At 39.2% G+C, this 14,025-nt stretch overlaps 1 long non-coding RNA gene across 2 annotated transcripts in view; it reads left to right on the top strand.

Annotated features, from left to right (window-relative positions):
• Nucleotides 1-14,025, top strand: part of LOC128778298 (uncharacterized) — a 77,542-nt gene that overhangs the window by 14,955 nt on the left and 48,562 nt on the right. Inside the window, exon 3 of one of the 2 annotated variants that reach the window (XR_008423824.1) lies at nucleotides 7,957-8,191. The exons of the other annotated variant lie outside the window; for it this stretch is intronic. This is a non-coding gene — a long non-coding RNA (uncharacterized LOC128778298). Of the gene's footprint in view, nucleotides 1-7,956; nucleotides 8,192-14,025 lie in introns of those variants that run through there. 2 annotated transcript variants of the gene reach the window in all.

Here is a 14,025-nt window from a genome sequence, read left to right as displayed (position 1 = left end):
AAAGAAAGATATAATAAAGTTAAAGGCAGAAATTAATGGAATAGAACAAACATACAGTAGAAAAGATCAACGTAAATGAAAGTTGGTCTGTGCCAGAAAGATTGACCAAGAAAAAGAGAGAAGCTACAAATTACCAATATCAGGAATTAAAAATGGGACGTCACTTTGGATCCTATAGACATAAAAAGAATATAAGAGAATATTGTAAAAATTCATTCCCATGAATTAAAAAATAAATGAAATAATATAATTCATAGTAAACACAATATACCAAACTGACATCTGTGTCTAACATAAGTAGAAATAGAAAATCTGAATAATTCGTTTGCAAATTGCCTATTTATACTCTTTGCTCATATTTCTATTGAGATTTTTGTCTTTAAAAAAAATCAACCAAAAGAATTTCTTTAAATGCTAATACATTAACCCTTTGTCATATTCATTGCAAATATTTCCCCCAGTGTTTTTACTTTCATGTTTTATTCATAAAGTATAGAAATTTATATTATACAGTTAAATTTGTTGAACTTTTTCATTATAATTTCTTTTGCTTTTATGCTCAGTCTATCCCTGTATAGTTTCTTCTAGTTTATGATGTTGATGTGTGTGTATTTTTAAATTAATTCTTTAAAACTTGTGGAACTTAGTGTGATGTGTGACACGAAGCAAGGGATCTTTTTCTTCCCCCTGGACTAGTCAGTATTCTTAGTGTCATTTAAAATACAACCATTGATTTTTCCACTGGTTTGTGATGCTTTCTTGACCAAATATTAAAAACTTGTAGGGTCTGTTTCTTTGAAAATTTCTCTCTTCACTCTTCTTTGGCGTTACTCTTTGAAATTTTTGGCTTTTCCTTCACACCTTTCTTCAAAAAAAATTCAGAGTAATTTATCATGTTAAAAAAATTCCAGGGAATTTATGTAGGCATTTCATTAAAGCTAAATTGTAATAGCTATAATATATTAAATGGTTAGGGGCACCTGGGTTAAGCGTTCAACTTTGGCTCAGGTCATGATCTCACAGTTTGTGAGTTCAAGCCCCGCATCGGGCTCTGTACTGACAGCTCAGAACCTGGATCCTGCTTCAGATTCTGTGTCTCCCTCTTTCTCTGCCCCTCCCCTGCTCATGCTCTCTCTCTCTCTCTCTCTCTCTCTCTCTCCCTCTCAAAAATAAACGTTAACATTTTTTTAAAGTGGTTAAAGTACATATTTTTGAAAAAAATTTTTTAATGTTTATTTTTTGAGAGAGAGAGAGAGAGAGAGAGAGAGAGAGAGGGACATAGCATGAGAGGGGGAGGGGCAGAGAAAGAGAGGGAGACACAGAATCCGAAGCAGGCTCCAGGCTCTGAGCTGTCAGCACAGAGCCCAACGTGGGGCTCAAACCCACAAGCTGTGAGATCATGACCTGAGTCAAAGTCAGATGCCCAACTGACTGAGCCACCCAGGCGCCCCTAAAGTACATATTTTGTAATATGACATACATTATCTGTAACATGGGAATAGTGATACTTGACACATAGTTTGGAAAGATGAAATGAAGTGAAAACAGAATGTAAAACACCTTGAATGGTCCTTGACATGTTAGTAGGTGCTCGTTAATTAAAATAACTAAGAATTACTAACTCCCATTATTCTATGCCTTTTAATAAATGATACCATTTATTACCATTAGTAGTATTTGATGTTTCCGTTCTTATATGTAAAATGTCTCTCCTTTTATGTAAATCTTTTATATCTTTCAACAAAATTCTAATTTTTTTTCATATCAATCACACTCTTTTTGGTTAGTTTTATTCTTAGGTATTTTATAGTTTATACTGTTGTTTTGCATAGACTTGGTTTGTTTCCCATTATATCTTTTTGGTATTGATGCTGTGTAGGCAAGACTTTGAAAGTGTTTATTTATCTTATTTAAATTTATCTGATTATTTGCCAAAAAGAAAAAATGTAAGAGCTTTTCAGTTGATTCTCATATGGGCTACAAGTAATGATGGTCTTGTGTCCTTATTTCCAGTAGTTAAATTGCTATTTTTGCTCTCAATTTCTTTCCTTAAAATTTTTTTTTTAATGTTTATTTATTCTTGAGAGAGACAGAGAGACAGAGCATGAGGGGGAAGGGGCAGAGAGAGAGGGAGACACAGTATCCGACACAGGCTCCAGGCTCTGAGCTGTCAGCATAGAGCCCAATGCAGGGTCGAACTCACAGACCACCAGATCATGACCTGAGCCAAAGTTGGACGCTTAAACTGACTGAACCACCCAGGTGCCCCAATTTCTTTCCTTTTCAAATTGAGTTCAACAGAAGAATGATAGTATATTTTCTCGTTTTGAGCTTTATTTTGAATGAGAATGCCTCTATTTTCTTGCTGTAAGTTATTTTGTTGGCTATTAGAGTAATTCCTCTTATGTTAAGAAAGCATTCTTGGGGCACCTGGGTGCCTCAGTCGGTTGAGCGGCTGACTTCGGCTCAGGTCATGATCTCACTGCCCGTGAGTTCGAGCCCCACGTCGGGCTCTGTACTGACAGCTTAGAGCCTGGAGCCTGCTTCAGATTCTGTGTCTCCTTCTCTCTCTGCCCCTCTCCTGATCATGCTCTGTTTCTCTCTGTCTCAAAAATAAATAAAACATTAAAAAAAAATTTTTTTTTAATTTAACATTCTTCTCTTTCTAGTGCACCAGGTATGATTCTCAGGCCATAAACTCAGGTGTGTGAGAAAACTAATTGAAGTAAATTTGTATTTTGAGGCTTCATTCTGCCAGATGGCAAGACCTTAATCTCAATTTAACTGGTGTTACTCCTGTCCTTTTCCAAGGGGTTTACATTGTGCCAGGGTGCACAGGGTGGGGCCTCTGGGGGTGGGAAGCCATCTTATTCCAGCCAGCTTTGAGGCAAGGGTCCAAGGGGCTAGGCGAGGAGGAGCTGCAAAGGTTGGGGTTTTCTCTTTTCTCTCTGAGATTGCACTGGGATGTGGTAAAATCAAGGAGTGTTCAGAGAAGTTTTGCTTGCCCTGAGCTCCCTGGTCTTGCCTTGACAGCTTGTCCTCCTGTTACAACATTCATAACTCTGTAGGTGTGGAGTAAGGTCAAAAGTGAGGCATGAAATGAGGCATGGTGGGAATGAGAAGGTGGGTGAGGGTCCAGGCAGCAGTGGGAACAACGTGAGGAAGGAAGAGGGGAGGATGGGACAAAGGAAAGTTCCAGTAGCAAGTAGAAAGAATAGGTCTAGGTCAGCATAAATTGGCTGCTGCTACATCTAAGCAAATTTGCCAGCTAGTTCTACTGAGGGGCTTCCTGTATTTCAGTTAGAAATAATGAAAAAGAAAGCAGGCACAACCCCAAACCCAATATTTTGAAATACAAACACTTATCTTATATTCTTTATTTAAGCATATATAAAGTTTTCATACAAAGGGCAGAAAATTGAGGCAGTTAAAAAATGAGCATGCAAAGAAGATTTTGACCTGTAGCTCTGATTTTGATACAACATAGCTTGGGAGATCAGAGAGAAATGTTGTATTCCGCCACAGTGTGTTTAAACAAGAGAATGTTTTGATTTCCTTGGGAAGACAAGTCTGCACCATGTTCTTCCTGTTCTTTGAAGAATGCAGCAGGCGGGACAGCTGGTTCTGGGGTAACTGTGATCAGCAGTGCAGCCTTCCTTCTCCAGATCACAGGCCGCCATGTAGTTCTGAAGCTGCCTTTTGGGTCTGTTGTTTTTTCACTCTCTGTCTGATTCATTCTGAGTCATGGGGAGCGCACTCCCAATGCAGTGAGGTGCACTGCAGAGAGGGCTGGCCTGCTCGTTCTGCACCAGTAAATGTCTGCTTGAGTCTTTCTATCAGAAATGGTTGGGAGAGTCACAACACAGGGGAAAGAAAATGGGAGTGTGAGGGTTCTGCCTGGGAGGATTTGAATGAAGAGAAATGGGAGTAACAAGGAGAGTTTTCTGGGGTTTTCCTAGGGACCACATAATGGACTCATTTGCTTGATGGGTAGCTATATTTCTCTATGTCATGATTCTCAAGCAACTAAGGTGCCATATCAATAATAGCATTCTCTCCTAATGAAAGGTTCCACCGAAGCATGTCTGGTTCCAGTCGGAGGTTAGGGATGGGGAGATCACCTCAGTGGCAGAACATTACAAAATGGCAAGTCTCCTTGGTCATCAGTCTTCCCCAAATACATTTACTTGTAGTCTGTCAGTAGGGGATGGAAGGATATCATCCCAGCCCCGCTGGAGGGACATGATTTTCCAGGCTGTGAGAGGCTTCTGTTCACTAAGAATCTGCTGAAGCTGAGCACAGCTTGAAAAATTTAATCTCCGCAAAAGTGGCCCTGTACTCGATGAGAGTTTCTTCCAGGGAGATAGGACAGAGGCATTACTCCTTGAGGATATTAAAAGCTAGAATATAATGGAAGTGTGGTACATTTCTCTCCTTCCCTCATTTCTGTTCTTGTTACAATTACTTCAAACAGAAGTATGTTAAATTGAGAAGATGGAGACAATTAGTTAAAAACTCTCTCATTGACCTGTCTTTTGCCTCAAAACGTGAAAATCCAGCGGGTTTGCTGTGGTAGTGCTGCTTCCATTCACCAGAGACAAGAACCATAACACATTAAAATGAGAGAAGGAGGCAATTGGTTGCATTAGTGGCAAAAGCAATTGGAACAAAATGTATTGGTAGTCTGGAAATCATTCCGTGTGTGATTATCTGTGTGCTTTGTAGTAAGAAGAAATACTCATAATGGAAGGACATGGGGGATAGCCTTCTTTTCATTGGCACAAGAACTTTTACTTGAGAGTCCTATGGTTCTAAGGCATAAAAAAAGCAAATTTGCCCCTGAAACAGTGCAGTGTGCAGTAAAAGCCATTTTCAGCACTTCTTCTGAATTCAGCTCACATAGCCTTCTCGTAGGCTATAAGGAGGTTCAAGCTGTTCTAAAACAGTCATCACGATCCATTACACTCTGTTCCCTGTAGCTTTTGTTCCCAGTTGCATGTGATACTGTAATTGTGAGAGAAAATTTAAAGTACATGCTGACTTTACATATGGAAGGATTATAGTTTCACTCGTTCAAAGCATTCTCAAATATACCATCAAGAATCTCGTATGGACAACCCAGGGCGAAGATACCATTTTGAAAGATGATATATCAAATTAATATTCCTTTTATGTTAAGAGAAATACCTTAGGAGAAAAATACCTCTTGAGTTTGTGGCTTGGTATACATATGGGAAACAGAAAATTCAAGCCAATAATTTAAGCCCTAAAGGTTTGCTGCAAATGCCTATATCACTGAACAAAAACATTTTGCCTTTTGAAAAATTAACAAAAAATTTTTTTAAAGTTATCTTTAATTGGAGATTTTATGGATACGATTTCTAATTAATGATAAAGGTATCATATATCATATGTCAAATTATGTTTGAGTGCAATTATTCTCTTTTGGGATGTTGCAGACCTATTTTTGAAAGGCTCAGAAAACAATGAAGAGAAAACACAAACTTTCATACTAGTTTATTCCTTCAAACTCTAGGGAAAACTCAACATTTCCTCCTAAGAACCAATTCCTGCTCCTACGCTCATTATTGTTTCATGTTTTCTAGCCATTCTGTCTTCTTTGAAATTCCTCACTCTTTACTTCTCTGTGCTGTTAGCAAGTCCCACTAACTCTTCTCTCATAAAGCTGCTCTCCTCCATAGCATCTCGGAATTTTATGAATTTGAAGGAGGCTCCTGTAATTCAGTTTTTTGAAAACTTTCAAAGTAGCATAAACTTCTCTGCAAATGATACCTAGAAGCCCTCATATTACTCCTGCTGCTACGACTACTACAACGGCAACGACAACGACTACTACTGCTATTATATCTGGTTTGATTGAAGCCAGAATGGAAGGGAGGGTCATAGTTCTCTGTCTATTTGGTCCGTACTTACTGGAGTGCTGTTGCCTTCAGAGATGCTTTATTTAATCCCAAGGGATCCTTAGAGTGGAAGAAACAAAGCTACAAAGGCAAGTGTCTTATCCAAGAGCATTAAGCCAGTTAGTGAAGAGCTGGGACTAGAAGTCAAGTTAGAGTTTAGTGCCCTTTAGTACCATTACCCCTACCATCACTGTTACCACCTGATACCTGCCTTATTGCAGTACGTTCTTAGTAGTCTTTCCTCTCTCCTCTTTTACTCCCCCATATCCATAAGCTATTTTGTGTTCTTTCCTTTGTGCAACAGCCTCTCCATTACCTATAAAATCCAGCCTCAGTCTTTATGGGTTCCTTTCAGGCTCTTTACAGTCCGAGTTTTTTCTTACATTGTTCCCCAGTTCAAAGCCACCATGCTACTCTGGTTGGCTTCTTTTCTGATCCTTGAATCACCTCTGAGTCTTTCCTTATACTCTTCCCTGTATCTGGAATGTTGGCTTTCCATCTGTGCTATCCTTCCATGCAAGATCCTTGAAACATGTTCTGACTACACCAGTTCACAGTTTCCCCTTTTGTGTTTTGAAGGAATGTATTCTGTACCTTTTTTTTTTTTAGCTTTTATATGTCATATGGGTAAGAATATGCATTATTTCATCAGTAAAAATATAAGTTTTCCTAGGACATAGACCATGGCTTATTTTGCACATGATACTGACACCATACTGTGAAAACCAGCTGTATTTTGTGAGTGAATTAAATTGGATTGAGGTAACGAAAAATTATCCTGCTCTTGATCCTCAAGGATCCACTGCAGCATTTTGCATGTAGCTGAGAATGGTTGCTCCAGCTGACTCTCATCCATTTTCCTTTCCCACCATAAAAAGACTGGATCTAAGATTTTCTATTTGATCATATTCTGTAGCTATGCCATCAGCTGAATCATTAAACAATTCTAATTGAATATAAACAGATGTCAATAACAATTATGTAAATGTTTTATTGCAAATGACTATTTCTACAAGTTTTCAATAAATGTCATACACTTGCATAGTACAATGAATATAATTCATTTTCAGATTAATAAGAATCACACCAAAAGCCATATTGGCTCCTGGAGTAGATGCTGTCTATGTGTCTCTCATATCCAGATGACAGACTCAGGCAGGACTCTATGCCTTATCTGTCTAAATATTTACAATGGGAATTCACATGGCAGGGTTATTTGAAATGAAAAATGGAGTCAGAATTCTGTCTGGTTATTGATTTGACAACGAGGGATAATGTTGCTGATTAGGTTATTGATGTGTTTTTTCAATATACTTTTGTTAATACCTTTTTATTATTATTTTTTAATGTTTACTTATTTTGAAAGAGAAAGAGAGTGGGGGAGGGACAGAAAGAGAGGGAGAGAGAGAGAATCACAAGCAGGCTCTGTGCTGTCAGCGCAGAGCCCTATGCGGGGCTTGATTCCACAGAACCATGAGTTTATGATCTGATGCTTAACTGACTGAGCCAACCCAGGTGTCTCTATTAATACCTTTTTAAAAAACCTACAAGCTATAGATTTACCTCAATTTATTGGAAGTATGTTAACATTATTGAATATAATTAACAATATCTTAGTTTTCCCAACATGGTAAGAGTATATTATGCTAAAGAAGATGCCTCTTAATGCAAGAGTATGAGGTATAACTCATAGGTATTTGATCAGTTTGGGCAAAGCCTTTTTTTTTTTTTTTTTTTTTTTTTTTAGAGAGAGAGAGCAAGCAGTGTGAGTGGGGGGAGAGGGACAGAGGGAGAGAGAGAGAGAATCTCAAGCAGTCTCCATGCTCAGCATGGAACCCCATGTGGGGCTCAATACCAGGACCCTGGGATCATGACCTGAGCTGAAATCAGTTGTTTAACTGACTGAGCCACCAAGGCACCCCACTGGCAGAGCTTTTTTGATATATTCCCAGAAATTGAGAAATTGGTATTTCTAATGATGGGTAACAAATCTCTTCACAATTCAGGATGATTTCCATTTCTTTGCTTTCAACAGAATTGGAGAAGATCTAATTGAGTTGTCAGCTGATGGATCACAGAAATAGTACTTGGAGATATGCTACTGTGTGGTTTTGGCATGTAAAGTGGAAGAAGTTCAAAGAGTTGAGTGACATTTTATAGAAAATTATGCTCCAATACTGTCTATTTATATATATGAATAAAGATTCCCAGAGTTCCCAAAAAACATATTAGAATTGGTACCAAACCCAATCTCATTATAGCAATAAATAATTACCCACCAAAACATGAAATGAAATGAAAAATCCTCATCCATTCAATTAACAAAATCATTTCTAATTTTAAAAATTTATTTAAAATTTGCAATACATTTATGTTGCTTTTGGTAAAGTATATACTAATAATACTTGTAGTAACAACTTAATCCAGAAGGAAAAATTTTACCTTGAAGGATGAAATGACATCAGTAAAAAATTTCAAGGATGAAGGTATTTTATGTGAAGATATTTTGTGGGGAAGGTGGAATGGAAATATGATTTCAGAGAGAAAAAAGAATGGTATAAAGTTTCTAAGTGTTGAAGATCAACTTGTTTATCTATCTATCTACCTATCTATCTATCTATCTATCTATTTTTTCCAATGGATGGTATTGGGTATCAATAGCTTTGGTATTTTCTTTGAATTACATTATTCCTTTATTTTAAGATGTCAATATTTACAATATGCCAGAAATCAAATCCTTTGAAACTGTTTAAATTTAAAATGATTTAGATGTGAATTAGCATGTTGTGTGTGACTGGGTACATAGTTTCCCAAATTATTTTACAGGAATGCATAAGCGGGAGCTTGGGAAACGATTCTGTCTGCTTCTCTAGCCTTATCTGATGCTTCTCGCTCATTTTTCTCTCTACTTCTGACATATTCTGGTCCTTATTCAGTTCTCTAAATGCTCCCACTTGCTTCTTGCTTGGGAACTTTTCCCTCTTCCCTATCTACTCAGTGGCACCAATCTGCCCCCAGTACTAGCTCAACCACCCTTAACCAAATGATGTCCACTTCCTCCTTCTGAACCAAGCTTCAGTGATAGGTCTTAGGGAAACTTACCAAAGATGACCAAAGTTAGGTTCCCTAGAATGTCCCCTATCCCCATAACACCTTGATCTTTTCCTGTGTATCTCTTATCACAATTATGATTTTAAAACTGATTTAAATCCCATAAGGGAAGGGACCGGCTGACTTAATCACTGCTATATCCCCAAGAGAGTCTAGCACGGAAGTGGTGTTAAAGAAAAAATATTCATAACCCTTGTTAAAGATGGTAAGGTAGGCTTTATTCAGTACCAATGCAGTAGGGACCACTTGGGTAGGATTTTGCAGTGGGGAAGAGAGATTGGATTCAACTTCAAATACCCCACAGGCAAGTGGAAATTTATAGCCAAGGAATAGTGTGGGAGTCAGGGGATGGAAAATTACTTAGAGGAGACATCAGGGATCAGGGACATTTTGGCTAACCAAAGCTAACAGCATTCTTACTGAAGATGGGCCAGGGTGATGGGACACTGCCTGGGAGATGGTGGAGGTTGATCAGATATCAAGAGTGGGAGGTTCTAGTTAAATTGACTCAGCAGAATTCTTGCTAAGACTGGATTTTACAAGGAAGTACACAGATGGGGTGTAGGAGAAGGTTCAGGAACCTGACTCATGTTTGGTCAAGAATCTTTGTCATTGGGTGCATAGAAGTGACTCAATATTTGTTGGATAGATGAATAAACAATACTGCTTATCCTTCATAGCTGTGTGTGGCCACAGATACTTGCAGAGTATTGTTATTAATTTAAAAAGGAAGGATTTCTTTGTTGATGAAAGATCTGAAGGAAACCTTACTAATAGTTCTGGGAACCAAATAAGATTATGTACAGGAAAAGACTTTGGAAGAGTTAAAGTTGGTATTCACATGTTGGCTATTTCACACACACTCTCTGCATCAGGTGGATTCTCTGGTCAACAGTCAACCAAGATGGGCTTACGCATGCAGGAAATTTGTTGAGGAAAATGCCTCTGAAGGATAAAGGAGAGGGAGAACAGAAGGAGGCAGGAGAGCTGCAGCCTGTGAAGCAAATTTGATACCTGTGAAGGAGAGGGGGAAGGAAGGAGGATTTGTCAGAGCATCTCAAACTGCAATGCACTTCTAAGAATGTATCAGCCTTATCAGTGGAGAGTTCTCTAGCCCAAGTCAACTGTTACAGGAGTCTCACATCCACAAGATGGATGGCACCAGTACCCCTGCCATGCACAGTCAAGTCTTGGAACAGTCCAGAGGAAGCATGGCCTTGGTGCAGACATGATGATGGATCCAGAGGGATGCAGCCGGGGCTTTTGGTCCACTCTATTCCTGCCAGCAGGAGATCTGAGTCGTCCATTCTCATGGCCACCACACACAAATATCTGGAGGAGCATAATCTGTGGTATCACTTTCTAATTTGTCTAGCAGGTCATTCTACATAGCACTGGGGGCATAGCTTACACTCTCTGATTTCCAGTTTATAATTCATGGGTGTATTTTCTTTGACAAAGGCTCAACTTATTCTATTAATGCCACTAAGTTTTCTGGCCTAACAGCTAGTTACCATCACTTCCTTGCCTAGTGCAGACAACATGGATCTCCCTTCTTTGTGACCACCAGTCCGTTTACTACCTGCAATTGACAGATTAGTTCTTGGTTATTCCAGTGTTGGGTTAGGAAACAGTAAAAAGCTAATGAGGAATAAAGGCAGGCCTTTAACAAACATACTTTTTTTTTTAAGTTTATTTATTTATTTTGTGAGAGAGAGAGAGGAGGGGAGGGGCAGAGAGAGACAGAGACAGAGAGAGACAGAGAGTCCCAAGCAGGCTATGGCACTGTCAGCACAGAGCCCGAGTTGGGGCTTGAACTCACAAACTGTGAGATCATGACATGAGCCGAAATCAAGAGTTGGTTGGTTAACTGACTTAGCCACCCAAGCGCCCCATAGCTAACAGACTTTCATTGTTGTAAAAGCTATCTGTGTTAAACGCTTTTAATTTTATAACAAACAATGGGAATTCAAAGGGACAGAATATAGAAACATTTATCTATGAAAGCTTGTCCAGTAGCTGATAACTGTTATCTGGCAGAGTTCCTCTTTGGAGAAGTATGGAGACACAGGAAATAGTATCTTAGCCCTCAGAAAGGCCAGAGAAGACCAGTTCCTGTCTTCTCCTTAGGGATTCATTGGTCCCCAGTAGTTCTAACTGAACCATCAGTTCTATTTGTCTTGAGAAGAATTTTGTTAATGGTTCTGCTACTCTCCACTGTGAAGTTACCCTTGGAATAATAGTTTTGAGTATGATCACAATGGTGATGCCACATGGGTCAGTTTGCACTCTTGCATGACCCAGACTTCACAGAACTTGATATTAGGCCTAGCTCTGTAGTCTCTTTTGGAGATATGTAATTATAAGTCAGTCATGTAGAGCACTAATACCAATCATATGAAGGCTTAATATTAAAATACCACTGATTAGAGAAATGAGTGAAGGGGCTCACAAGGAAACAAAACTAAACAAAAACTAAAAATACATGCATACATATATAAATGCCTACATTACCTTGCACACACTATGTGTTTTTTTTTTAAGTTTTTTTTTTAACGTTTATTTATTTTTGAGACAGAGAGAGACAGAGCATGAGCAGGGGAGGGTCAGAGAGAGAGGGAGACACAGAATCTGAAACGGGCTCCAGGCTCTGAGCTGTCAGCACAGAGCCCGATGCGGGGCTCGAACCCACGGACCGTGAGATCATGACCTGAGCCGAAGTCGGCCGCTTAACCGACTGAGCCACCCAGGTGCCCCCACACTATGTGTTTTTAAAAAACCTCTCTTGATTTCTCTCTTGTTTTATGGATTGCCATGGTGATAGGAAGGGGAGAGAATTAGGAAAGAACTAGAATTGTGATATTTGAAGCTTATAAAATCCATGTGAACATTTATTTGACCTGGTCATTGACTAATCCCTATTATGTGAAAGATACTATCTATTGAAAAAGGTCTCCTCGGGGCACCTGGGTGGCTCAGTTGGTTAAGCATCTGACTTCGTCTCAGGTCATGATCTTGTGGTTCTTGGGTTCAAGCCCCGTGTCGGGCTCTGTGCTGACAGCTCAGAGCCTGGAGCCTGCTTCAGATTCTGTGTCTCCCTCTCTCTCTGCCCCTCCCCCATTCACAGTCTGTCTCTCTCATAAATGAAACATTAAAAAAATGAAAAAAATAAATAGAAGACGAAGGTCTCCTCCTAGCACCCACCCAGTCTTCCCAGGACTTCAGAGATTGTTGCTGATGGAGAATAGGTTCTTGCATCTGTAACACTTTTTGGTTTTAGCCATACAATATTTGGCAAGAAGAACAAAAGCTATAATATCCTGGGTTTATCTGAGGGTGTTTAATGGTGATAAGCAGGCATTGGAGAAGCTCAAATGGAGAAAACCTTTTGGCTGCCCTTTCAGCATGCAGAAAGAACCTGTGCTATGGACACAGAGGGGGGAAGGAGAGGGAGAGACAGAGACAGAGAGAGAGAGAGAGAGAGAGGAAGCTCTAACCATCATAGCCACATTAATACTGCAGAGCTGACCAGAGGGAAGCAAAACCTTTCATGCTAATCGCTGTTGATGATTTAATCCTCAGTGACTATGCATGAACAAGTGCATGGACCAAGAGTGATGGCTGTCTGTGACCAGACATGAGGGACTTTGAGGAAAGAAGACATCATGGCACCATGGAAAAAGAAGGAAGAGGGACAAGGACAATGGGATTCAGTATCCTAGATACTGCTTCCTAGTCACTCTGGTTAAGATAGCTTCCTGAACTGTGCTCTACAGAACACCAGTTCTATGAAACATTGAGATAGGACACACCAAGAAGAGGATTCCATGGCAGATAAATTAGGGAAATGCTACCTACCGTATCCTCCCAGTTGACAATATGTAATATGTGTTAGTTGTATGAAGTAAAGAAAATATTCTAACTTTATTTAAACCCAGTGTTTCTTAAACCTTTTTGAATATAGAACCTTATTTTTGTTTGCTCATTTGGATATTTATTATTAGCATCTCAAGGGAAGTATGTCCTGTTGAACAGTATGGAAATAATGTATTATTAGTTAATGTGTGGAGCCATGAGAACTGGCTTTCAGAACCCAATAAATGGTCTTTTGAGTTCTTGACTATGTACCAAACCCTACATACGTATCAAGGTCATCTGGTGGAATTTGAAAAAAAAAATGCCTATTCCTGATCTCACCCCAGATCTAAGTAATCTGAATCCAGGTGATAAGACCTTAGAGTCTGTATTTTAAAAATGTTTCCCAGATAATTCTTTTTTTAAAAATTTTTTTAAAAAATGTTTATTTCTGAGACATAGAGCATGAGTTGGGGGGTGGGGGCAGAGAGAGAGGGAGACACAGAATCTGAAGCAGGCTCCAGGCTCTGAGCTGTCAGCACAGAGCCTGATGCGGGGCTTGAACTCACAGACTGTGAGATCATGATCTGAGCTGAAGTCGGACGCTCAACCGACTGAGCCACCCAGGCACCCCTCCCAAATAATTCTTATGAGCCAGCCCAGTACTGTTCTATGGATCAGCATTTAGAAACCATTAAATTATAGAATTTAGGCTCAGTTGTTCCAATAAAGTTTTTGTTGCCTCTGTGAAGTTCAGGCTACATGATCCGTGTAGGTGTAGTGTCATATATACCTAAACTGAATATAGCCTACCTATGTATTCATGTCAAAATTCTGGGGCTCAAAGTAGGCAAAATGTGATTTTTCTCCCTCTAGCATTCTTCTTTAACAAAGCTAATTTTTGTCTAAATGTGTTGTCTTTTATTTTTAACTTGAAAAAATGTTATTGAAGGAATTGAATGAAGGGTTGATAAAGACAGGATAGCATACAAAATAATCTTTTAAGTCTTCAAGATGGAAGGATTTCATCTAGGGAAGTATAGCTCAAACTACCCTTTTAGTATGTTAGTAGGAACGACTCATATCAATGAACATGGAGTGGCATTTAAGTGCGGAGAAACGTGGCATTCTTTATAGG

This window comes from Panthera pardus, unplaced genomic scaffold, assembly GCF_024362965.1.
Source record: "Panthera pardus isolate Hobbes unplaced genomic scaffold, ASM2436296v1 HiC_scaffold_2, whole genome shotgun sequence".
NCBI classification, from domain to species: domain Eukaryota; kingdom Metazoa; phylum Chordata; class Mammalia; order Carnivora; family Felidae; genus Panthera; species Panthera pardus.
The sequence above is the reverse complement of the archived record's forward strand: the minus strand, read 5'-3'. Positions and strand labels throughout refer to the sequence as shown.